The following is a 26,704-nucleotide window of genomic DNA, read 5'->3' as shown; positions in this document are numbered from 1 at the left end:
TAGGAGAAATACCTAATGTAGATGGCAGGTTGATGGGTGCAGCAAACCACCAAGGTATGTGTATATCTATGTAAAAAACCTGCACATTCTGCATGTGTCCCAGATCTCAAAGCATAACAATAATTACATAACAAGCCGAAGGTAATGAAGAGTATAAACTCCGGAGTCAGAAGCCTGAGTAAAAGCCTCAGCTCAAGAATTTAATGGCTGCAGGTCTTGAGGAAGTTGCCCAAACTGACCAAGGTTCTGTTTCATCACCTGTTAGAGAAAAATCATGGTATTTATTTTTTGAGTTGTGGCAAGTTTTAAATGAGATGACGCACATCAATGCCAAGCACCATGAGTGTCATATAATCATTGGTAGTGATGAAATCATTTATCCATTTATGCCACTGTATGCATTGACTGTCCACAGGGCCTTGCTATCAACAACATCTGCAGTGTATAAAAACTGAATAAAATGACAGGTGTTAGGCACACCCTAGAGGGCAGCACAGGTAGACCATTAGCCACTCATGTCTTCCATTCTCATCTTCTAGCGCCGACCTATTGTACAGACAGCATTCAGAGTAAATGTCCTGAGCCACAGATATGAGCTACTCTGTTGCTTAAAACTGTGCAAAATCTCTCAATCTCCTTAAAGATAAATTCTAACATCTTCATTCCATGTATAAGGCACTGAGTGACTATTTCCTCTCCCAGCCACCATGATTAATAAAGGTAGACTAAGCACCGGAATGAATAATCCCCAAATGTTAACAGCATAACACAATAAAAGTGTGTCCACTGAGGGAGGGGTGATTGCCTGGGGCAATAATTCAGAGACCTTGTTTTATTTGGTCTTGTGGGTCCTTTGGGTTCTGAGCTCTCTTTGTCTGCCAGAATATGGGGAGAGAGAAAAAGGATCACTCATTGAAGCATTTATGGTTCAGACCTGGAAGATGGGCATATAATTTCCTATTCTATTCAGTCATTCAGAAATGAAATCAGAATACTGCTTTACCTAATTGAAAGGAGGCAAAAAAATAAATAGATATTGATTTGCTTTCTATTATCTTTCAGTTTACACTAGAGCAACTCTAGACTCCTTCTATTTATCTGCACACCATTCTAGTCCACATCTCTCTGTGTTTTTTTTTCCCCTGCTGGTTTCACTGTCAATCATGCTTCAGATGAACTCCTTTTTTGCTGAAGTTTTTGTCCAAGTATTATCTTCTCTTCAAGTCTTCCTTTACAAAGCCCCTTCCTTACTCAGAGAAAGAGCTAATTGTTCATTCGTCCTTAACACATCTAGACTTTGTACTAACCCTCTTTAGTACTTCTAGACACACTGTCACCCTGTCCTGATGGTTTTGTTCAAATGCTTGTCCCCTCTCTAGAATTTAGGCTCCTTCTATGCAATTAGCAGAGACCTGTGCTAATTGCATCATAGCTGTCCCTTCTCCTCTCCCACTCCTAACCCCAAACAGCACACACCTTGGTGCTGCGTGAGCTCATGGTGGGGAACTGCAATAACATCCAATGTCCCCAGAGAAATAGGAATGAATGTTAGGAGCTAAGTTTAAGACAAACCACCTGGTTTTGAAGCCCAATGCTGTTGCATAATCTTGATCAAGTCGCTTTTTCTGATTCTCAGAAAGAAGAATGTCTATAAAACCAGAAGGTTATTACCTTCCCATATCAGATGGTTGTGAAGAACGTATTAATTAATGAATATAAAGCTCTAAACATGGTACTTGCTACACACAAGAAACACTAAATATAATTCTACTTATTGCTATTATCATATCATTCTGACCTATTTTGTGGATGGAAACAGAAAGGCTCTCCCCTGACTTTGAGAAGCCTTAAATTAGGACAGAGAAACTTGCCCTGTGGATATGTGGTCCCCAGAGAGTGACTCAGGCAGACTGAAGCCTTTGTGAGCTCCCACGGCCTGGAAGCATTCCTTGAGTGAGGTCTGGCAAGGACAGGGAGAAGCTGAAAAATTAAATGATTTAGTCTGCTCAGCAAAGTAAACGTGGCTCCAGTAAGTCAGAAGTAACACAGAATGGAAGCTCCAAATGCCACTGGGTGGAGGAAATTTTTTTTTCCAAACTCAATTTGTTTTCACTTAAACTGCTCCATTTCATCAACATGGCTCTTTGGAACATTGGCTAAATTCCCTAAAAACGTCTCTTTTTTAAAATGTTTTCCTCCCTCCTCCCTAGTTCCTCAAATGCAATAAAATTAAATACTTTTAATACTTAAAAACTTAATATTTAAATATTAACAGAGACCTGCACTAATTGCATAACCCTAGAGAAAGCCCCCCAAAACAACAGATAAGCATAGGTGCGTATCAGCTACGTGTTTGCAAATTGATGGGGAAGTTGGGGCTGTAGGTGTGGATATAAAGTTGCTGTGATCAGCACAGTGACCACAGTTAAATCATTCCCTGAAATGGCCCTGCAGTTGATAAATGGCCTTCTCTTCACAAAGACCCTTTTATCCAGGTCAGCCTTGTGTGAGGCTTTCCATGCCTCCCCGTGTAAGCCTCAGGAGGAAGGAAACAGACCTTCATCTATAGAGGCACAGGCGGTTTCTCAATCAAGAGTCCAGGTTGCAATCCATTCTGTGTGTATCCAGCTGGGAGATAGACACCCACCATTGCCCCACCAACATGACCGGGGCAGGGGCCCAAAGCCAGAACATGTTGTGGGAGTTTCTTTATTACCTGGAATGTCTTTTAAAATACAACAATAAACCAGAGAATACTGCTTGTACTGCCTCATGAAAAGTTTTGACATAACCTGACCCTTTCAGTCTATAACCAACTCATACCAGATCAGCTCTGATTCTTTTTGAGTATGAATCATCCCAGTTTTAAAACCACAGTTTTCTCTTCTGCAGAGGAAATCTGTGTCAACAGTAGAAGACTATAGAAAGAATATCTCCCTTTATTTTTCTGCTTCTTCACCTTTTTTTTTTAAGAACTTGGAAGAGCTGATAAATTAAGCAGATTTTTCCATACAAGGGACACAAAAATTCATTGTAAATTACATGCAGGAGTTAACAGGATTATAGTAGCCTAGTTTAGAAAGATAATTTCACTTAATTTCCTTGATGAATTGTTAAGCATCTACAGGTTAAAAAAAAAAAAAAGTCTGCAAAGGAGTAAGAAAATAATAACACCACCATTTTGTAGGTATTTTCCAACAACTGGCACTCGGTTGTAATTCTTACACAATCCTGCAAGATCTCTTTGTTCAGAGAAAATATAAGCTCCCAGAAGTTAGGTACTTTGCTCAAGGACCTACAGATAGGACCAGGCAAAGCTATCAATAAATCAAGTTTTGACTTATCAGATCCTAAAGCCCGTTCACACCTGTAACTATGAATCGAATCACCTTACTGTTTTCTTTGAAGACAGTATGATCTGCCTCATGGGGATATTAGAAGGATTCAGTGAAATATATTTTATGTTTGTATTACATGATTGTATATGAAATTCCACCAGCATTAAGCCTAAAGCCTCAGCCATTTGGAGAATTTCAAAGCAAGAGGGTGAGTGGATGGATTAAGGAGAGGAGTAGACCCTTCTCTGACTTCTCCATCTATCAATACCATCCTACCCAAATTGGGGACATAACATGGTTACTGTGCTAACATAACATAAAAGGGCTAGTAATAGGTCTTGATTCTCAGACCCCTGGGAAATGACTACCACACAGCTGCTTCTAGTAAATGTTGGTTTAGACTTTATCTAGGAGCTCGCTGACCTTTGAAATCTCAGCAAAATTAGCTTCATATCCTCCCCAACTGTGCAGCCTGTAGACACCTTCTCCAGTACTTTGGCAAATTTTCAGAAAACCCAGCACCTCTTGCCTCTTAAGATTTGTTTCTAAATGGGTATCTATGTTTTAGTCTATAAAGACTTAGCTGGGGAAAAAATTCAACTATTGCTTTGAGTTTCTAAAAACTTCACTCGCATTTGTAAGAAGAGTGAACTTTACACAATAATGGAGAGAGGGATTTCAGAGGGGAAAAAATCTCTATAGCCACCATCAAAACAACTATCAATGGAGCAGAACAGAACCAGTTTAGAAATCTCTTCCAGCCATCCCACTATCAAGGTGCTTCACAAACCTTTTATGTTGCCAGGTCTCAGGCTCTTTATTTTACAGACTTCTTTTCCTCCCTTCTTTCATATCATTACTCATCTCTTACATATTCAAATTAAGGAGCAAAAACCATAAACCATGTTCTTATTCCATGGAATGCTGACACTCACATCCATGATAGTCTGGCATCTACCAGCATCCATGTCTTGAAGATCTTACTAGATTTTCATTAGAATGAGATCTAATGAGAGTCTAGAATGGATCTCATTAAATTCCATTCTAATGGGGTATGCTAAGATCACTAGATAAATAATAGAAAAGTTGTCTATAGCTCTTAAGTTGCACCAGCCACCATTTAAGTACTTTGTATTTATGAACTAATTTAACCCTCACAACTCCACGGAATTATTATATCCCCATTTCACAGATGAGAACTGTGGTGCAGGGATAGACAACTTACTTAAGATCACATAGATAGTGGCAGACCTGTTATTTAATCCCAAGAAGGCTGGATTCATCATGTCTACCATTCAATTCTATAAAATTGTAAGGCAGAAAGATGGACAGTCAGAAATTTCTCTCTCCCAACTCACAACATTAAATGAATGCATTTATTTACAAAATGAATGAATGAATAGAATTTGAAGTAAATCTTTGGGGTTTTGAAAAATGTACAAAATGTAAGCAACAAAAAGAAGACCAGAAACTATTAGGGATTAAAAAAAAAAAAAAAGGAAGATTTAAATGAGCAGTTTCAGGACAGAGGGAGACCCTGGGACAGGCAATTGTCAAGTGCGTTGAACAGGCTCCAGGAAGTTATATGCAGAGGTTAAGTTGAGTTCAGAGAAACAACTGTGTTTTTAATTGGATAATCTATCTCCCATACCTCCAGGAAAACATCATGGCCACTGAGCTGGCTGCTTCCTTTGGAAAGGCCTTTGGGGGATGATAGAGGTTGTAAAGTGATAGAAGAGAGTTCTCAGCTACATGAAGACTCATTTTGTTTCAAAAGAAGGGTCCCTCATCAGAGCAGTAAGTTCAGGAAAGTTTCCACTTCCCACTGGTGTTTGTTTCCCACTTGGAAACCACTGTAGTGCATCTACATCTGGGCAATGATGTCTGTTACAGGAATACAGCCTCACCAAAATTCAGCAGACTGCATAACCGGGGCTGGGGCATGGTAAAGAGTTGAGGGCCTCACAGTTCTCTCCCCCAGTTCCCCTTTCCAAACACTTTGCTCTTGTCAACAAAGGAAAAGTTAAATCATTCTGTTTTCCCAGAGCCATTATTGAAGAAGCTTAGAAAAATAACTCTGATGATTAGGTTCTTTGACATTTTGCATTGTTTAAAGATCTATCTTGAAAAATAAAGGTCTCATTATCTGAACCATTTCATCCTTTTCACTTGGCAAACTAGTATACTTTTACCTTTTCCCTCACTCGGATTAAGTGAAAGTTTATCTCATTAAGCATAATACTTTATTTTTGGGCTCCGAAATCATCTGTACTCAGAACTGCAATAGTAGAAACAACAATACCCCTTAATAAACATTTTATAACTATACAATGCTGTTTGATTATCACAAACTTTTTTTGAACACTTCATTGGCATTTTAAAACAATTCTTTTATAAATAATATTATCTTCATTTTATAGTTGAATAGGAATTCAAAGAAGGTTCCACATGCAGTGAGTGATGAGCAGAACCTGGGCTTCACCCAGGCCTGACTGATGCTAGAGCTTTAATTTAATAGCTTCACTATTGCTCAGAGAGAATGGCCACTGACATTGGTGGAGAATTCAGCGGAGCCTATCACCTTCACCACCAGACTGTTTGCTCCCTCATCCATCCTGAAGGGTCTCCCATCACCCAAAGGCCTCTTTTCATGCTATATATATCAGCAACATTGATCCAGGAAACTCTCCATAAACCCACTTACTCAAGGCACACAATAGACCACCTAAAGGGAGGATGTTTCCCCTTCCATCTCCCACGTCATTGAAGGTTGGGAATCCATGCTCTCCTGGCTTTTAACACCACCTCTGGGTTAAATTTCCTCACACCTTCTGTACAGTTTCCACTTACTGAAGGTGTTTGCCTTGTAGTTCCACCTTGCTGTATTCCTCCTTAGCACTTCATCAAAAGGCTTTCTGATCTGGCCAATCCTCCAAATTCTCTAAATATTGGCCTCTGCCTTTCCATTGTTCTCCCCACCACAGGCATTGCTGTTACTGGTGACTTCGACATTGGGTGATCCTTCCAACAACCTAGCTTTTCAGGTTCCTCGCCCCCTTCATTCCCCATGATCTCCATCTCTTCACTTTGGCCACATTATCCCAATTCACTGATCCCCAATATACTATTTTATAGGCCTTCTATGAACTTCCAGTTTACAGACTCCTCTACCTTCTCTATATTTCTCAGGACTCCCCTGTTTCCACTTCTCTCATTATCCAGCTAAGATTTTATTGATAATCACATTACTTTCCTCAAAATCTTTAATTTCTTGACTTGTAGTTATCTTATTAAGAGTTCTTTGTAAAACTTCAAACCTAAATAAATCCAACTTGCTATTTTCTCCACCTTGCAGTTGGGTTGATGAGTAATAGTGAAAGGGAAAAAAATCACTCTCAATTGAAAATGCTCTTAATTCATGGTCCTCAACCTTAACTAGGTCCTTAATAATGCCCAGGAGATCCATTATGTTTCTATGGGCAGTGTTTTCCCCTTCTCTGAGGCAGCGTATTTCAAACTGTCTTCTTCTGTCTCAATCCCATGACTCCCACCTCTCTCCCTTAGTCTCTATATGACTGACTCCACAGATAAAAAACAAAAAGAATCAGTCAAAGCTCCCTCAACTTTATGTCATAAAACTCACATACATATTTGCATCTTCCCTCATCACTTCCTTCCCTGCTCATGATAGATGGAAAGGAATGTCCTTTATCTTACCAAAAACTGGGTCCCATACCCTGGATCTCATCCTTTTTTGCCTTCAGAAGAATGTCACTCCATCTGTCTCCCCTCTCTAGTGGCTATATCCCATTAGCATGTAGAGGTAGCATGATACTTTCTGGGCTTTAACATCACCTACAGCTAGAATTGTAATGGTAATAACGACACTCCTTAATAAGTACTTATTTTATGGCTACACCATGCTGTTTGATTATCACAAACTTGGGCCATCTTGGACCTTCTTGTTTCATGTTTTCCTATCTCTCTGGTTGATTTCACGCTCTCTTGTGATGATTTCAATGTGTTCATTTACCCAAACCTGTATCTCTACTTCAAGTCAGTTTTCTGTGCTACAGGCTTTATTCCAATGGTCTTCTACACGTTGCACTGGGTTATCTCAAAGGTACTTTATATACAATATTTATAACGTCTCCCTCCTTCACCCCCAACCTTTCACTAAACCCATTTCTTTGCTCCTTATTTCAATGAATAGTGCCATAAAGTTCCCAGTTAATCAATTTAGAAAAGTAATAACATCCTAGTCCTCTTGGTTTGCCTCAGCTTTCACATGTAACAACTATTAAATTCTATAAATTCTATTTCTCAGCTACATGTTGAAAAAGCCTACATATATATAACTTCAGTTTTATTCATGGGCCACCCCCTGCTCTCTTGCTCCAAGTTTGAGGCATACGTTACCCTCTCCTTGGATCATTTCCCACACCCCCATCCCTTTTACATATTCCTCCATCTGTTTTCCACTCTGATATTACATTTCCTGACCCCAAGGCTGAGTTGGGTACCTCTTCTCTCTGAATCCATAGCACTTGTGATTATCAACATCATATCAGTGATACCGTTTTTTTAATTCCCTGTTTACTCACCTGTTTCACTCACTGTCTAGTTCGTAACTTTGTCTTGAATAACTAGACTAGCCTTTTTCACATAATAGGTGATAAATCTACGTTGGTTGAAAAAATGGCCTATTTTAGGCCACAACTTTGTTTTCTATTAGTTGTACAGTGACATTCAAAATTATATCACTCAACAAGTGTATAACTTTTAAAAGTCAGCTTCACTGATATATGCTTCATGCAATAAAATTTCCCAATATTAAATGCATATTTCAATGAGTTTTGACAAATGCATGTAACCACAATTACAATAGTAATAATATACAGCATTTCTATTACTGCAAAAAATACCCTTGTGCTCTCTGCAATAAATCCCTTCCCCATTCCCTCGGGCTCTTGGCAGTGATTTACCTGTTTCTGTCACTATAGTTTTGCCTTTCTAAAATTTCACAAAATTTTAATCATGGTGTTGTAGTCTCTGACTCTGGCTCCTTTCACTTAGAATAATTCATGCATTATGTTGTGCATATCACTTTTTGGTTCACTTTTATTTGCAGAATAATCTATTGTACTGATAAGCCACAATTTGCTTACCCATTCAACAACTAATGAATATTTAGGTAATTTCACATATATTATGTTATCAGTTATTATGACTAAAGCTGCTAGAGGCATTCAAGTAAAAATCTTTTTGTTTGTTTGTTTGTTTTTTGAGACAGGGTCTCGATCTTGGCTCACTGCAACCTCAGCCTCCCAGTTTCAAGCAGTTCTCCTGCTTCAGCCTCCTGAGAAGCTGGGATTACAGGTGTCTGCCACTACGCCAAGTCAATTTTTTGTATTTTTAGTAGAAACGGGCTTTCACCATGCTGGTCAGGCTGGTTTCAAACTCCTGACCTCATGATTCACCCAGCTCAAGCCACCCAAAGTGCTGGGATTGAAGGTGTGAGCCACCGCGCCTGACCTTAAGTAAAAATCTTGGTGTGGACATATGTTTATGTTTCTCTAGGGTAATACGTAGGAGTGGAATTTCCAGATCATATTGGAAGCATTTGTTGGAACTTTATAAGAAATTGCCAAACTTTTCCAAAATATTATGCATTCCCACTAGCAACATTTGAGTTTCTAGTTGTTGCACTTCCCACCAAAACTTAAAATCATTTTTTAAAAATCATAACTGGTGTAATGGTTGTGTGGTAGCATCTCACTGTGGTTTTAATTTGCATTTTCATGATGTTTAATAATGTCTGACATGTTTCCATAAGCTTATTGGTCATTTGTGTCTTCTTTTGTAAATGTCTGTTAAAATATTTTGCCAATATTTATTGAGCAATTTATCTTATTTTTGAGCTGTAAAAGTTCTTTATATATTCTAGATACAAATCCTTTTTAGACATACCTATTGAAAATATTTTCTTACAGTCCATAGCTTGCCCTTCAATCTTTGTGAAAATATATTGTGAAGAACATAAATGCTTAAATTCCATGAAGTATGTTTACTAATATTTACTTTCATGGTTTATACTTTTTTGTGTCTTAAGAACTTTTTTTCACTATTCCCAATAGCAAAGATTTACTCCTGTGGTTTCTTCTAAATCTTGCCTGAAAATAAAGGCAATTTTTCTTTTTTTTAATAAGTTTGATTTGTATGTTTATCTTGTGTTATTTCATTGCATAGGACTTCTAGTATAATGCTGAATAGAAGTTATGAAAGTAAAGAACCATGGTCAGTTACAGTGGCTCATGCCTGTAATCCCAGCACTTTAGGAGGCTGAGGCAGGTGGATCGCCTGAGGTCAGGAGCTCGAGACCAGCCTGGCTAACATGGTGAAACCCCTTTTCTACTAAAAATACAAAAAATTAGCAGAGTGTGGTGACATGTGCCTCTAATCCAAGCTACTCAGGAGGCTGAGGCATGAGAATTGGTTGAACATGGTAAGTGGAAGTTGCAGTGAGCTGAGATTGCACCATTGCACTCCAGCTTGGGCAACAAGAGCAAAACTATGTCTCAAAAAAAAAAACAAAAAAACAGAAAGTAAAGAACTTTGCCTTCTTTCTGATTTTATGGAAAATCCAGTCAGTCCTTCACAATTAAATATGAGGTAACATAAATTTTTGTTGTTATTGTTGCTTGCTTGCTTTTAATCAGTTAAAACTCCCTCTACCCCTAGGGCTCTGAGAGGTTTACATCATAAATATATATAGAGTTTATTCAAATGCTTATTCTGCACCTATTGAGATAATCCTTTAGTTTTGGTTTTTGTTTTTTACTCTGTAAATACAGTAAATTTTGTTGTGCTATTTTGATTAATAGATAAACATTACATTTCTAGGGTAAATCTCTATTAGTCATGCTGTAATACATTTTATATATTGCTCTATTGATTTGTTAATATTTACTAAATATTTTTGAATCTTTTTCATAAAGAATATTGGGTGTCTTTTATTTCTGGATAATGTTGCCTTGTAGAATTAATTTAAAAGTGTATTAGTTATCTATAGCTGCATAACAAATGCCCCTAAAACATAGCATCTTATAGCAACAAATGTTATCTTGTAGTTTTTGTCAGTCAGATATCCAAGAGAGCTTAGATGGATGTACTGGTCAGGATGTCTCAAGAGGTTATAGTCAAACTGCTGATATATTAATCTGTTTTCATGCTGCTGATAAAGACATACCCGAGATTGGGCAATTTACAAAAGAAATAGGTTTATTGAACTTACAGTTCCACATGGCTGGGAAGGCCTCACAATCAAGGCAGAAGGCAAGGAGGAGAAAGTTACATCTTATGTGGATGGTAGCAGGCAAAAAGAGGGCTTGTGTAGAGAAATCCCCGTTTTTAAAACCATCAGATCTCATGAGACCCATTCACTATCACGAGAACAGCACAGAAAAGACCCACCCCTGTGATTTGGTCATTTCCCACCAGGTCCCTCCCACAACATGTGGAAATTATAGAAGCTACAAGATGGAATTTGGGTGAGAACACAGAGACAAACCGTATCAGCCCACTAGGGATAAGGTCATCTGGGGCTGGAGAATTCATTTCCAATCTCATTCACGTGCCTGTTGGCTAAAACCACTGTTTCTTACCATGTGGGCCTTTTCATAGGTTGCCTGAATCTTCTCATAACATTACAATTGGCTTCTCACAGAGTGATTAATGAGAAGAGACAGAGAGACAGAAACAGAGACTTAGAAAGACTGGGCTTTTATAACCTAATCTCGGCAGTGACATACCATCACATCAGCCATACTTCTGTGGTTAGACAGACCAAACATGAAGCAATGTGGGAAGAAACTACACAAAGGTGTGAATACCAGTAGGTGGGGCTCATTTTCCTTAGGCCTAAAGAACTTCCTGTAACATTTCTTTCTTTTCTCTCTTTTTTTTTTCTTTCTTACTTTTGTTATTTTTTATAGAAACAGGGTCTCACTATGTTGTCCAGGTTGGTCTCAAACTCCTGGGCTCAACTAATCTTCTCACCTTGACCTCCCAAAGTGCTGGAAGTAAAGGCATGCGCCACCATACCCAGCATGTAACATTACTTATAGCATAGGTTTGCTAATGACAAATATTCTCAGCTTTTTGTTTCCTCTAAAGATGGTTTTATTTCACCTTTAATTTTGAAAGATAGTTTATTTGGGTATAGAATAAGTTTTTGTCTGTTTGTTTGTTTGTAGTTCCAGCTTTTTAAAGATGTTATATCACTGTTTTTCCTAGTTCCCTTTGCTTGAATAGTTTTATTCTGCTATATCCAGTGTACATTTTTTCAACAGTTTTAAACTATTTCTATAACATTTGCTTTCAAAAATTTAATTATGATATTTCTTTATGTGGTTTTATTTGTGTTGATCTTCTTCTGAGTTCACTGAACTTCTTGGATTGATGGGTGATGGTTTTTATCAAACTTAAAATTTTTTCAGCCATCGTTTCTTCAGATCCCTTTCTTAGATTACAAATTAATTTTAAACTCCTTGATACTTTCCAAAAGGTCAGTAAAGTTCTGTTCATATTTTTCAGTCTTCTTTTCTTTCTCTGCTGCACTTTGGATCATTTCTATTGTTATGTCTTCATTTTCACTACGATTTTTCTGAAGTTTTATAGTTCTCATCCTCTGGGATTTAATTTCAGATATTATGTTTAACAATTAGAGGTTACATTTGCTTTTCTTTTTTATCTTATATTTCTCTCCTCCTTCTATTTATGCTTTATTTTCAAACATGAACTTTTGAAGCTTATTTATAAAAGTATGTTTAATGTCTTTGTCTGTTAAGTTTATCGTCTTTTTCATCTCTGAATCTCTTTCTGTTGACTGATATTTCACCCAGTTATGAGTCCCCATTTTCTACTTCTTTGTACATATAGTATTTCTTGAGAATGTTACATTTGTAAGTAGTGTTTTCTTTTATACTTCTTTGAAGAGTGCTACCTTTTCCTGTGGCAGAAAGGCTATTTGCAGATTTGTTTGGTCCCTTAGATGTTGTTTTTACACTCTTTCAGGGTGACTCTGGAGTAGTATTTTCTTCAGAGCTAATTTAGCCTCATTTCTAAGACATGAAAATTCTCGGATCTCTAATGAATGCCTCCAGTATTCAATAAAGACCCTCCAATATGGCTGGTGGAAACTAAAATGATGTGTTCAGAAATTATCTGGCTTGAAATTTCTCAGGAAATTCTTTGCCCAGAAGCTCTTTATGTAAGCCTGAAGTTTTCACTATGCCTAGACCAGTCAAGAATATTCTCTTACCTATACATTTTAATCACTGTGGCCTCCCTAAACTCCAATCTCTGTCTTAGCTACCCAGCAAGACCACTCTTAATCCTTGAGTTATCTCTCCTGATAAAGCATTCTAGAAATTGCCTCCAGGTAGAAAGCCTGAGTGATTCCAGGGCTTAATTTATTTCCCTTTTTACAAGAACCACAGCCCTATTGTATGTTAGCCAATTATTTAAAATGTTTGTTTTCTGTCTTTTGTCTAGCCTTCTAGTATTTACGATAGGGGAGTAATTCTGCATACTACTACTTTCTAATAGCCAGAGACATAAGTACTAATGTATTTCTAACTACTTGTAAATTTAAGTTCCTTGATAGTAAGACATTTTTATTTCTCTTAGCACTATATTCTAAATAAAGACAATGGGAGAAAGTGAGAATGCAGATGCTACTTCAAGAAGTATGAATACAATTTAGGTAGATGGTCTACATGAAGTATGAATGATTTGGGGAGATGTTTCATTTAGACCAGAGAGGAAAACAAAACCTGCTTCTTTTGGGCCAAAGGGTAGTAAAAGAAGAAGAGAGAGGGAGTAAGAAAGAGGAATTAGCATATGTATATCCCAAAGTCTTTGCTCTGTAGAATAAAAAATTATGTAGTACCTAATTCCCCTCCTTTCTACATGGCATGAACACTGAATTGAAAGTCAACAGACCTGTTGTTATGTGGGTGGTATAGGTAAGATGCTCTCAAAGCAGGAGCTTCAATTCAAATGGAGACCATGAGAGAATTAGCTTAGTTTAAATCTTTTTTGAAAAGTAACTGGAGGGGAGATTATTGTGATAAAATAATCAGGCTGCATTTTCATTGCATGTCTGAATTGTAATGAGTAAATTTGAATTCTCACTATATAAATTAGCAAAAAAAATAAATATTAAAGTTCAAAAAGAAAGAAAATAAAGAAAAATGAATGAAAGAAGAAAGGAGAAAGGAAGGGAGAAAGGAAGTATACAAGAAAGGAAGGAAAAGAATGAAAATTTTAAGGGTTAGGATAAAATAATGAAATAGTAAATTTAGAACGTTTCAAAGGTACCATTTTAGAGATAGAGATTTTAGGCTACTCCAGTAAGTCTGGTCTATGGAAGTAGGGTGTGGGAAAGTAGGTTTACCTAGGGTTCAAAGCCCAGATTTTCTGCTCAGATATTCACCAAAGATTGATTTCCTCCAACAATTTTTATTAATTTTATGTCAACACTACTCATTAAAGTATGTTTTCACTTCTGGATGTTATCTCTCAATACTAACCAACATGGGAGCTAATCCAAACCAGAGAGATAAAGAACCTTGAGAATACTGTGTGACAGAAGATATTCACTTATATTTATGAACTGTTCAGGATATTCAGATATACAACAACTCTTAAGCCATATTTTCAAAAATTCTGAGTAATCTTAGTATATTTTGGGTTATCTACTCATGTCAACTGTTTTTGTTTATTTTTTGTTTGATATGGTGTTTTCTTTAAAAATACAAATGTGAATCTTTCTCTTTCTTGCTTGGAAAACTGTCCTTTGATTCTTAACCTATAAGATAAACTGCAAATACACATTCCTTTATAATTTGAAACTAATTTATATTTTGGGCTTTATTTACTACTGTTGCCCTTTTTGTACTATACAGTCTCATTAAGTGATCTCTCTAACATACTATTTTACAAAACTATTTTTTTAAAAAAATTCCTCTTCTTGGAATGTGTTCCTTTTATTTTTCTACCTGCCTGACACCCTTCAATGTTTACCCTGCTCAGAAGAGAGCCTGGCTTAACATACAGGCATACCTCTGAGATATTATGGGTTTGATTACACACCACTGAAATATAGCAAATATACCAATAGAGCAAATGACAATATGTTTTGCTCTCCCAGTAAATATAATAGTTACTTATACACTATACTGTAGTCTATTAAGTGTGCATAGCATTGTGTCTTAATATCTTTTTTTTTACATTTAAATTTTGTGCACACATAGTAGGTATACATACTAATGGGATACATAAAATATTTTAGTACAGGCATGAAATGTGAAATAAACACATCATGGAGAATGGGGTATCTATCCACTCAAACATTTATCCTTTGAGTTACAAACAATTGAATTACACTCTTTATATCATTTTTAATATACAATTAGGTTATTATTGACTATAGTCACCCACTGTACTATCAAATAGTAGGTCTTATTCATTCTCGCTATTATTTTTGTACACATTAGACATCCTCACCTCCCTTCCCACCCTCCCACTACCTTTCCCAGCCTCTGGTAACCATCCTACTCTCTATGACCGTGAGTTCAATTGTTTTGATGTTTAGATCCCACAAATAAGTGAGAACATGCAATGTTCGTCTTTCTGTGCCTGGCTTATTTCACGTAACATAATAATCTCTAGTTCCATCCATGTTGTTGCAAATGACTGGATCTCATTTTTTTAATACCTGAATAGTATTCCATTGTGTGTATGTATTGCATTTTCTTTAACCGTTCATCTGTTGATGAACACTTATGTTGCTTCCAAATCTTAGCTGCTGTAAACAGGGCTGCAACAAACATAGGAGTGCAGATATCTTTTCAATATACTGACTTCCCTTCCTTTCAGTATATACCTATCAGTGGGATTGCTGGATCATATGGTAGCTCAATTTTTAGTTCTTTGTGAAACTTCTAAACTGTACTCCATAGTTGTGCTAATTTACATTCCCACTGACTGTTCCCTTTTCTCCACATCCTTGCCAGCATTAGTTATTGCCTGTCTTTTGGATGTAAGTCATTCTAACTGGTGTGAGATAATATCTCCTTGTAGTTTTGATTTGCATTTATCTGATGACCGTGATGTGTAGCATCTTTTCATATGCCTGCTTACCACTTGTATGTCTTCTTTTGAGAAATGTCTTTCAAATTTAAAAATGTACGTAGCTTAACTAAAAAATTCTTTCTTGGTTAAAAATGCTGAAGACCATCTAAGTCTTCAGCAAGTCCTGATCTTTTTGCCAGTAGAGATTCTTGCCCCAATATTGATGGCTGCTGACTGATGAGGGCGATGATTGCTGAAGGTTGGGTGACTGTGGAAATTCCTTATGATAACAATGAAGTTTGTTATATTGATTGACTCTTCCTTTCACAAAATATTTCTCTGTAGCCTGTGATGCTGTTTGATAGCATATTACTCACAGTATAACTTCCTTCAAAATTGAGTCAATTCTTTCAAACCCTGATGCTCTTTTGTAAACTAAGTTTATGTAATATTTAAATCCCTTGTTGTCATTTCAACAATGTTCACAACATCCTCACAGAGTAGATTCCCTCTCAAGCAACCACTCTTTACTCATCTATAAAAAGCAATTCTTCTTTGCTCAAGCTTTATAGTGAGACAGCAGTAATTCAATCACACCTTCAGAATCCACTTCTAATTCTGGTGTTCTTCCTATTTAAGCCACCTCTGCAGTTACTTCCACCACTGAAGTCTTGAACAAAGTTACTTATGTGTGAGAACTGGAATCCACCTCTTCCAAAGTCCTGCTAATGTCGCCATTTTGATATCCTCCCATGAATCACAAATGTTCCTAATGACATTTATAATGGTGAATTCTCTCCAGAGTTTTATTTACTTTGCTCAGATTCATCAGAAGAATTACTTTCTGTGGCAGCTATAGCCTTACAAAATGTATTTTTTCAGTAATAAAATGTGAAAGTAAAAATTACTTCTTGAACCATGAGCTGCAAAATAAATATTGCATTAGTAGGGGATAAAAGTAATGTTAATCTCCTTGTAAATCTTCATCAGAACTCTTGGGTGATCAGGTGAATGGTCAAAAAGCTGTAATATTTTGAAAGAAATCTTTATTTCTAAGCAGGTCTCAACAGTGGGCTTAAAATCTTCAGTAAAGCATTCTACAAACAGACGTGTGGTCATCCAGGCTTTGTTCTTTCATTTATAGACCACAGGCAGAATAATTTAAGGTAAATTTTAGGATTTTTAGGAATGGTATATGAACATTGGCTTTAACTTAAAAGTCATCAGCTGCATTAGCCCTTGACAAGAGACAGCCTATCCTTTGAAGCTTTGAAGCCAGGCATTAACTTCTTTCTAGCTATGAAAGTCCTAGATGGCATCTTCTTCCGATATAAAGCTGTTTTGTCTCCACTGGAAATCTATTGTTTATTATAGCCACCTTCATCGATTCTTAGGTACATCTTCTGGATAATTTGTTGCAGCTTCTACATTAGTATTTGCTACTTTACCTTGAACTTTTATGATAAAAAGATGGCTTCTTTCTTTAAACCTCATGAACCAATCTCTGATAGCTTTAAACTTTTATTCTGCAGCTTTGCCACCTCTCTCAACCTTCCTGTAATTAAAGAGAGGTAGGCCTTACTCAAGATTAGATTTTGGCTTAAGCGAATATTGTGGCTGGTTTGATTTTCTATGTAGACCACTAAAACTTTCTTCATAACAATAAGGCTGTTTTGCTTTCTTATCATTAGAGTTTTCACTAGAGTAGTACTTTTAATTTGCTTCAAGAACTTTTCCTCTGCATTCACAACTTGCCAAATTCTGTGGCACAAGAGGCCTAGCTCCTCCTCACTGAGTTTAGTCATTTCTTGCTTTTGATTTGAAGTGAGATGTGCAACTATTCCTTTCACTTGAGTACTTTTAGGCCACTGTAAGGTTATTCATTGGCCTAATTTTAATATTGTTGTGTCCTAGAAAAGAGGGAGGCCAAAAAAGTGAGAGGCAGAAGAATGGCCAGTCATTGGAACTGACCACAATATTTATTAAGTTTACAGTCTTATATGAGCGTGATTTTGGGCCCCCAGAAAAATTACAATAATGACATCAAAACTTATAATCAGGCTGGGTGTGGTAGCTCATGCCTGTAATCTCAACATTTTGGGAAGCTGAGGCAGGTGGATCACTTGAGGCCAGGAGTACAAGACCAGCCTGGCCAATATGGCAAAACTTCATTTCTACTAAAAATATAAAAATTAGGTAGGCATGGAGGCACATGCATGTAATCCCAGCTACCTGGTAGGCTGAGACACTAATTCTGTTAAAAAAAAAAAAATCACTATATTGGACCATCAAAAAGGACATAATTATAACAAAAGTGTTTGGAATATTGTGAGAATTACCAAAATGTGAAACAGAAACCCAGAGTGAGCACATGCTCTTGGAGAAATGCTATTTACAGGCTTCCTCAATGCATGGTTGCCACAACCTTCAATATTTTGAAAAAAATACAGTATCTGTGAAGTGAAACACAATGAAACAAGGTAGACCTGTACTTAGGGTATGAACTATGGGGTCATCTAGCCCAGGTTTTAAATCATAAACCTAATCATTTTATATTTTTGGGGAATTTGTGAATTCAGACTGTTCCTCAAAATGGTAATAAAAATACTGACTGCAGTGAGTTGCTGGCATGATTTAATAAAATAATATCTTGAAAAACCCAATACAGTATCTTGAAAATAATGTTTAATACATGTGCCTTATATTCCACAGATTTTCCTTATCATAATCACGATAATCATCACCAATATTGCAAGGTTGTTAGATTGAATAGAATAATTCACATACAGGCCATAGCACTGGGTTTAGCATTAAAATATCAACAAATGATGGTAATTACAATCGCCATTATAATAATTCTTATTACTATATATTTAATAAACTCTACTTATTAATAACATTCTTCTTCTGTTAGATTTATACCTACCTTTACTATGGTATGCATAACATAACATATCACAATTATCTGTTTACATATCCCCCTTAGTCCATTCTTTCCTCAAAGCCAGTTCTTGTTCAAGTTGACCATGTGTCTCCAGAGACTAGTATCTAACGGGCTTTTAGCAAATTCATGTTGAATGAATATACAGAGTTAATGGTTCACACTAAGCAATTCCCACTTTTTTTCTGCCTATTTATAGCCTATACCATTTACTTGCTAAACAGATTAACAGAGTATGGAGTATACATATATATATGAGCACTAGAATAGGATAAAGGACTCCAACCATTGGCCTTAATAGCACCAAGTGCGATTAAACTAAACCAAAAAGCCTTCCTTAAAAGTCATCTAGAACTTCCCAATTCCCTCAGAGAATCCCTGATTTCAACTTGCAGAGCCATTTTGGTGAGAATTGGAGCTTACCCATGAATCTTCTCCAAACACTCATTACCAACTCTGGGATGAGTTTACAGGAACTCACCAGTGGTCATTAAGTGATTTTTTTCCAGCATTTTAGGATTTGGAATCATCATCCTGCTTTATGGAAAATTTTAGAGAAAAGTAGATTATGGTTGAAAACATTGGCCAACTAGATGAAAGGAAAATTAGTATATTTAATAAACATTCAGCTTTGTGGTTTCTAGTTGCAATCCATGTTTAATCTTCTATCAAAAAGAGGGAGGCATTAACTCCTTCAAAATTTCACTGAAACTAGCCTCAGTGCGAAGGTTTAGAGCCATGTTCCACAGGCAGGTAAAAAATAAGTTCTGAAGATAATGCATGATATTTTTAAAGTACCCAAATAGTAAGATAAATAACACATAAATCTTAAATTTTACCTCCTGATGAAATTCAGTATACTGTTTCTCAAGAAAGAGTACTTTACTGGAATTAGTAAGGGATTTGACATCCAGAAGATCTGCTTTTAAATACTGTACTTCACTATTTTCTAGCTGAATTACCTTGCGTAGTGTAATTTGCTTATCTGAGCCTCATTATTTTTTCTTCAACAAAAGGTGAACAATACTTTTTATAGCATTATGATGAGAAATAACTGGAATATGTTGGTGAAGATGATTCTCATAATGCTTAGCAAAAAGATGCTTAATAAATATTATTTTCCTTCTAGTTTTCCCTTGGCTCTTAGGGGATTCCTAAAACTAAAAATCTTAGAAGTTCACATTGTAGAGAATCCAAATACATACCAACCCATTTATGTATCAATTTGTAAAAAATGTAGAGACAAATTCTACAAAGTAACACAACATCATTCACGTATATCTATCCCTGGATTCAGTGACAAATGTTCTTTGCAGAAGTATAAGATCGTATGGAGTACTTTATATACATGGATTTAAGCACCTCTCTAAGAAACGCTGGTATCTGAACATAAGCATGGTTACTAACAAGAGATTATTCACTTTCCAAAGGGATCCTTTACACAAAACGATTAGCCATATGACTCAGTTTAATAATGAGTTTCCCAGGCGCCTATAAAATAAGATTTAATTTTCTTAAAAACTACCATTAAATAACTTTCAAGAATAAACCCCTGTGTGAAACAACATGATACTTTATGAGGTTAACTCGAATAAAGCCTACCAGGTTGGCTAAGTGTCAAAAAAGCATGCCAGATGATGAGGAAAAAATCCCCCTGATGAAAAGCTCTTAGGTTTCATGTTTAGTGTTATGGAAAGATAGAGTCATACTTTCTACAAGTACAGCTCTTTACATGTACAAGTAATAGTGGATATTAGCTCAAAGGATGGTAAAATCATAGTCCTCTATTGCTTCTCCTGTGCACCAAGGCTATTATATGTGTGATATGGTTTGGCTGTGTCCCCACCCAAATCTCAACTTGAATTGCAATAATCTCCACATGTCAAGGGTGGGGCCAGGTGGAGATAATGGAATCATGGGGGATGGTTTCCTCCATACTGTTCTCATGGTAGTGAATAAGTCTCACAAGATCTGATAGTTTTATAAATCAGACCTTGTTCCCCAGTACAAGCTCTCTTGCCTGTTACCATGTAAGAAATGTCTCTGCTTTTCCTTTGCCATCCACCATGATTGTGAGGCCTCCCTAGCCATGTGGAACTGTGAATCAATTAAACCTCTTTCCTTTATAAATTACCCAGTCTTGGTATGTCTTCATTACCACTATGAGAACAGAATAATACAATGTCTAATTTCTTTAAATTATCCCAAAAACCAGGTAAGGTAGGTCACAGTATCATCAGTATTATTTTTAATATGATTTTATGAAGAAGAAAATATTGATATGTTAAGATCACCCAGTAAATAACTGCCGCAGGATTCACACCCATTCCTGTCCAGCTCCAGAACTCACATTCTCTCCTCCAACTGCATTGTGCTTCATTGTATCAGGGTAAAACATGGTCAATGTAAGAAAACAGTTTAAATACAAGTAATATAGATGTGCAGAGGATGGATCTATTATTGCAATTTGGAAATTAAGGAAAAATTCAGAGGGACATGTCGTCTGAACTGGGCTAAAAAAAGAAGGGGAAAATAAAAAAGCACAATTTTAAACTTTCCAAGCATACTCCCAGGAGCAAATTTAGGTGAGGTCACAAAACCTGAATTTCAAATGGCAAAAATCTAGATTGATTGTCTGAACCTGAGCTCCCAGGGATATTCCAAGACTACCGAATAAAAATTATCAGTGTTAACGCATCAGTTCAGTAGCAAATTTATCTGTTGAAGGTAAAGGGAAAATGCATCATGTAAACAATACCTTTCTAGTGGCCTTCAAAAGTCCTTCAAGTTTTCCCTTTCTCCAGGAAGAGCTGTCTTCTTATTCAGGTACATTGGCAGTAGCATTAAATCTGTGACCAAAAGAAAGATACTAGTCAGGCCTCATTAGGCTATGATTTCAATTAAACATCATAAAGGAAACGAAAAGAGTTGACAGCAAGTAGCTTACAGAAACGGGAAACATGCAGCACCAGGCCCGCAGTTGGGTCATCATGCTCTGTCTTATGCTTGGCTGGTGAAAGAAACCACAACTTGTGGACAAAGTTGAAGCATGTTGCCTGTCAGAGAGGCCTAGGATAAGGAAGCATCTAAGCCAGTTCATAAGACCGCTGACCTTCTCCCTGCTTAAAACATCACCCGGGCCCCTGGGATATCAGAGAATCAAGCATCAGTTTCCCACCTCGGAGGAATGATAGTCCTATGTAGGACAATTTATTTTCTTTCATGAAAAAAATTCTTTTTAAACCCTCCTTTTTTTCTAATGTAAAAGTAAAGAAGGATCAGTAAGAATTACAGGAATAACTAGAAAATGGAGAAACTAAACACAGAAAAGAAGAAAAAGAAGAAATAAGACACCAAAGCATGAAGAGGTGTTTCTTGGATGCAGTGTAAGAAGGAAAAATAAAACATGAATAAGACAGAACAAGAGAAATAGAATTTTCATGTCTTGGAAAGAAATCTTTACACGTTAAGTAGAGAGAACTGAGATATAAGGGATATACTAGCCAGGAGACATTGTTGGGTTAAACTCCCTTATATGTTGGCATGGAGTTAACACAGATGGCATTAGGGTTTCCAAGCATTGGTGTAGACACAGTGTAGCAAAGTGGTCAAGGGTATGTGATTTGGAGTCAGGAAGGACTGGATAAAAATCAGCACTTTACCACCTATGCACACTTGAGCAAGTTACTTAAACCCCATTAATCCAAATTTTATTATCTCTAAGCTGAGACTAGCCCTACTTATACCATATGATTTTTGCAAATATTTAAGATCATGTATATAAATAAAGTGCTTAGCCCAGTGCCTAACACACAATAAGCTACCAGTTTGATTAATTATAATTGATAAATTGTGTGGAAGGTGAGATATTTCCTTGATTCACCTGGGAATTTCACCATTAGCCATTGCTAAGATTGGTAAGTTAAATGAGGAAAATCTAGATTTTTTTTCCTTAAAGATCCCATTTACTTCTCAGAGAGCACAATTGGCACCAGATAATATATATATTTTTAAAAATTTGTTTTACAATGGGAAAAATGCACATAGGTGATATAATTATAGTCTAAGATGAAACATGTTTTAAGCTTTAGCATGTATAAGAAAAATAGTAGGTGGAATCATCTAGTAGACAATAGTAGTCATCTAATAGACTACAGATTGAAATTATCATAGACCAATAGACTATTAGATTGAAACTGGCAAAAACCGGAATTACTTTTGCACCAACCTAATAGTCAGAAATGGTATTAACCATAAAATCCCCACTCCAAAAAATGTACAATAAAATAAAGTTATAGATGGCAAAAATGTCTTAATTTTAAACATCTTCAGTAAAATCCAAGCATAATAAACCTAACCCTTCACTAAAACTAACAAATATAAAGGCGTATTAAAATTCATCCAAAAAAAAAAAGCAGGTATGGTTAGCTAGAAAAAAAAAGAAAATCTATCAAGGAAGGCTCATCAATATATGAGCAAACTAAAAGAAAAAATAGATTTATCAATAGGTACATAAAATTAAGCAATAAAATTCAAAATATATCCATGACAAAATTCTTAGCAATTTATCAGTAACAAGAAACTTTAATAAGCATCTAGCAAAACCTTACTACACATACAATAATGAATGAGGAAGCACCAAAAGCATTTCTATTGAAGTCAAGGAAAGAAAATAGTAGTCTTTATAATCACCTTTACTAGTCAACTAGCTGCCCTAATTACATAATAAAGCAAGAAAAATAAATGATACCTAAGAATTTAAGATTATCAGTATACATTTAGATATTATATATAAGGTTCTCAATATAATAAATCCAAGAAAAACTCTGAATAAACTAACAAAGTGACTGTAAGATTTCAAAAGGGTGGAAGAATATATAATAATATATGCATATCAGTAATAATGCAACATAAGTACAGGCATAAAAGCAAAAAACAGGTGTTTATGAATAAATTTAAAATATATATATATATACATGAAAATTTATATACAAAATTATGAAACAAGCAACATAAAAGAAAACAAAATATATGGAGAGTTGTGTCTTTTCCATGAGTGGAGATATTTAAAATCACAAAGCTACTAACTTGACCCAAATCAACAATCTATTTAAATGAGTTTTCAGATAAAATCTCAACAAGATTTCTCTTTCAGAACTCTACACACTTAAACTCCATCTGAATATGCAAACAGCAAAGATCAGCAAAGATAATTCTGAAGGGAAGGGAAAAAAATGAGATAGCACTTGACTACCTATCCGTGAAAACACATTTTAAAACCATAAAGTTAAAAGAATGACATTGCAGCAGAGAAAAAGTCAAGTTAATGAAATAAAATTTGGAGCCCTTGAATAAGCTCAAATACATATGAGCCTGGCATATGACAGAGGTGGCATTATAAATCAGTGGGAAGGAAAAAAAAGTGCAATAAATGACATAGTTTCCTATTTGGAAACTTTATACACAAAATACACAAAAATAAATAAAACTGCAAATGGGATTAGTTTAATTAGAAGAGAATGCAGGATAACAATTTTTGGCTAAGAGATAAAAACCCAAATTTCTTAGAAAACTCTCAAACACTAGCAGTTTATAGCAAAGCATGGATAAAACCAAATGCATCAAAATTAAAATGTTCCCCATTATAAAGCATACCATGAAACACACTAAAAAAATGGCAGGCTTAGAAAATATGTCTTTAATGTATAAAACAAACATAGATTAGAATCTTGAATAGGTAGAGAAATTATGTATCAGTTTAAATGAACCAACAATATAACACAGAAGCTGACAAATGATGGGAACAGGCAATTGAGAAGAGCCAATGAACATATGAATAGATTATTATCCTCACAAGAAATAAAGGAAATGCAAATTAAAACAACAGTGAAGCATTTCACACCAAATAGTTTGACAAGCGTTAAAGAATCTGTCAATAGCAACTGTTGGTAAAGACATGAGCAAACTGAACTTTCACACCCTGCTGGTGGGAGTCTAAATTACTACAATCACTTTGGAGAGCAATTTGACTGTAGAGAGTGAAATTTTTAAAATGTGCATACCCAATGACTTCTCATTCTACTTCAGAGAAACGCCTGCACATAACCCGGAATGTTTATTACAGCAATGTCTGTTTACAATGAAGAAAAACTGGAAAAAAATCTTTATGTCCTTCAATGGAGAATGGGTAAATAAATTGTGGCACATGCATGCAATTTACAATAACAAAAATCAAAATGAATTAATTAGATCTATGTGTAAAGACATGAATAGATATCAAAAATGCAATCTTGAGTAAAAAAGGGGAAACAGGTTGTTGTAAAATGTAATATGAAATAGTTCTATAAATATGTAAGAAATAGTGACCATCTGTATTATTTGTGGATACATCTCATAACAAACATAGAAAACGGGACTGCAATGACACACAATAAAATTCATATTGGCGATTGCCTTTAGAGAAGGGGGAATGATATTAGGGATGAGAGCTTCAATGTTATCTGTAATGCTTTACATTTTAAAAATAAATAAGTTGCATGATGAATATATTTTTAATATTATAGTTAGAAGGAAGAGTCCAGAAGAAAAATCTGACACTGCCACTAAAAGGCAAGCAACAGGAGAAAGTGAGTTTTGGTGTGTGTTTATTTTTGCATCTCCTCTTATAGTACACAAGGCATTTAATCACCATTGGTTCTCCTCATACATGTTTATTTAGAGACAAAGAGAAATGAAGAGATAAATCAGATATTATTGAAGTTTCCAAGAAGCCCAAAAGACATCAGAGTAGCAGATATAAGATATACATACATGCACACATGCACACACACACACACACACACACACACAGACACACACACCACGTACAACCACATCACTAAGTTTCTGCAAACCACATAGCTCAAGTTATTCTGAGGCTACAGGGAAATCACCTTGTTCTTTCAATCTGGGATTCCTTTGCATGTCGACTGAATTCTTAAGGTAACATTATCCAAGGCAAATTTAGACGTCAAATCACCCTAACTTGTCTTACAGAGTTCTCCATAGCTTTATTTAATCTTTCACTCTGAAATACTTAAAGAACTTACCAGGCTCTGTAATAGGTATATGAGACTACTCTCTCTCTCTCCCTCTCTCTCTCTCTCTCTCTCTCATTCCCCAAAATAGCCCAATGTGGTCAGTATTTTAACCTTATTTTATAGTTAAGAAAATTACAATGTACGCAGTTGAAATATCCAAAGTTACAGTTTGTAATTTGTGTAATTGGAATTCAAACTCAGGCTTGAATGACTCCAAAGTTAAGCTCTTTCTGCTGTAAAAGCATCTAGAAATGCAGTTGCTGAATCAGCTTCCTCAGCTGCCACTTTATGCAGAGCTGCATTCCAAAGACCATGAAAAAATAAAAGATAAATAGTTTGAGTCCCTGCTGTAGTTCCCAACTTGTGAGTTTACCTCATCAGTGATCAAGAACTCGCTACAGACCAGGAGGTTATAATTAAGCCATCCTACAGTTCCTCCCAGCAGAACAAATCTGCTGCCTTTCATCTGTGCACATAAGTCTTATATTCTAGGTCTTTACAGCTCCCACCAGATTTCCACATCCCTTTTGGGTTTGGAGGCCAAGAACTGATCACAGCCTCGCAGTGAAGGAAAGACCTGTGCTGTTTCATTCCAGCCAAAAGCCTTTATGTGTGGTGAAAGGGGATCCTCTTGTTGATCCAGCCTGGAGATTTTGGTGTAATTAATGCTGTTTGTAGGTTGTGAGAAGTAACACCTAAAGCCTCTCTGTTGATGGCCAAGCCATTATTAATTTTTCAGATGTGTTGATGACTTTTCCCCATGTGTCTACATGCCATGTCTGCTGAACTCATCCATAGCAGGAAGTGGGATCAGTGGAAGCACCAAGAGAGAAGATAAGTAACGTGTCCTCCCGACACATGTGGAAGATAGATGATCAATTCTTGGATGTGTTCCGTCTACTAAGACTTTAAGTTTAGGGAAGGCCTTTTAAAAAAATGCATTTACCACCACACTTGGAATAAAATCACTAACTCTCCATCCCAATGAGCTACAGAAGTGATGTATTATACAATATCCTGGTGGGAAATTAACCATATGTCTTTGGGAAGGAAAAACATGGCAGGGAGTTGCCTTGGTGCCAATTATGTGAAGGGTAATACTCTTGGCTTTTTCTGCCTTCCCAATTTGTGTGATGAGTGGAAGAAGGGGTGGAGGGACAGAGAAAGTGAGACATACTGTGGATACTGGCACGCATGGTAGTGTCTAT

This window comes from Cebus imitator, unplaced genomic scaffold (genome assembly GCF_001604975.1).
Source record: "Cebus imitator isolate Cc_AM_T3 unplaced genomic scaffold, Cebus_imitator-1.0 Scaffold532, whole genome shotgun sequence".
NCBI lineage: Eukaryota > Metazoa > Chordata > Mammalia > Primates > Cebidae > Cebus > Cebus imitator.
The sequence above is the reverse complement of the archived record's forward strand: the minus strand, read 5'-3'. Positions refer to the sequence as shown.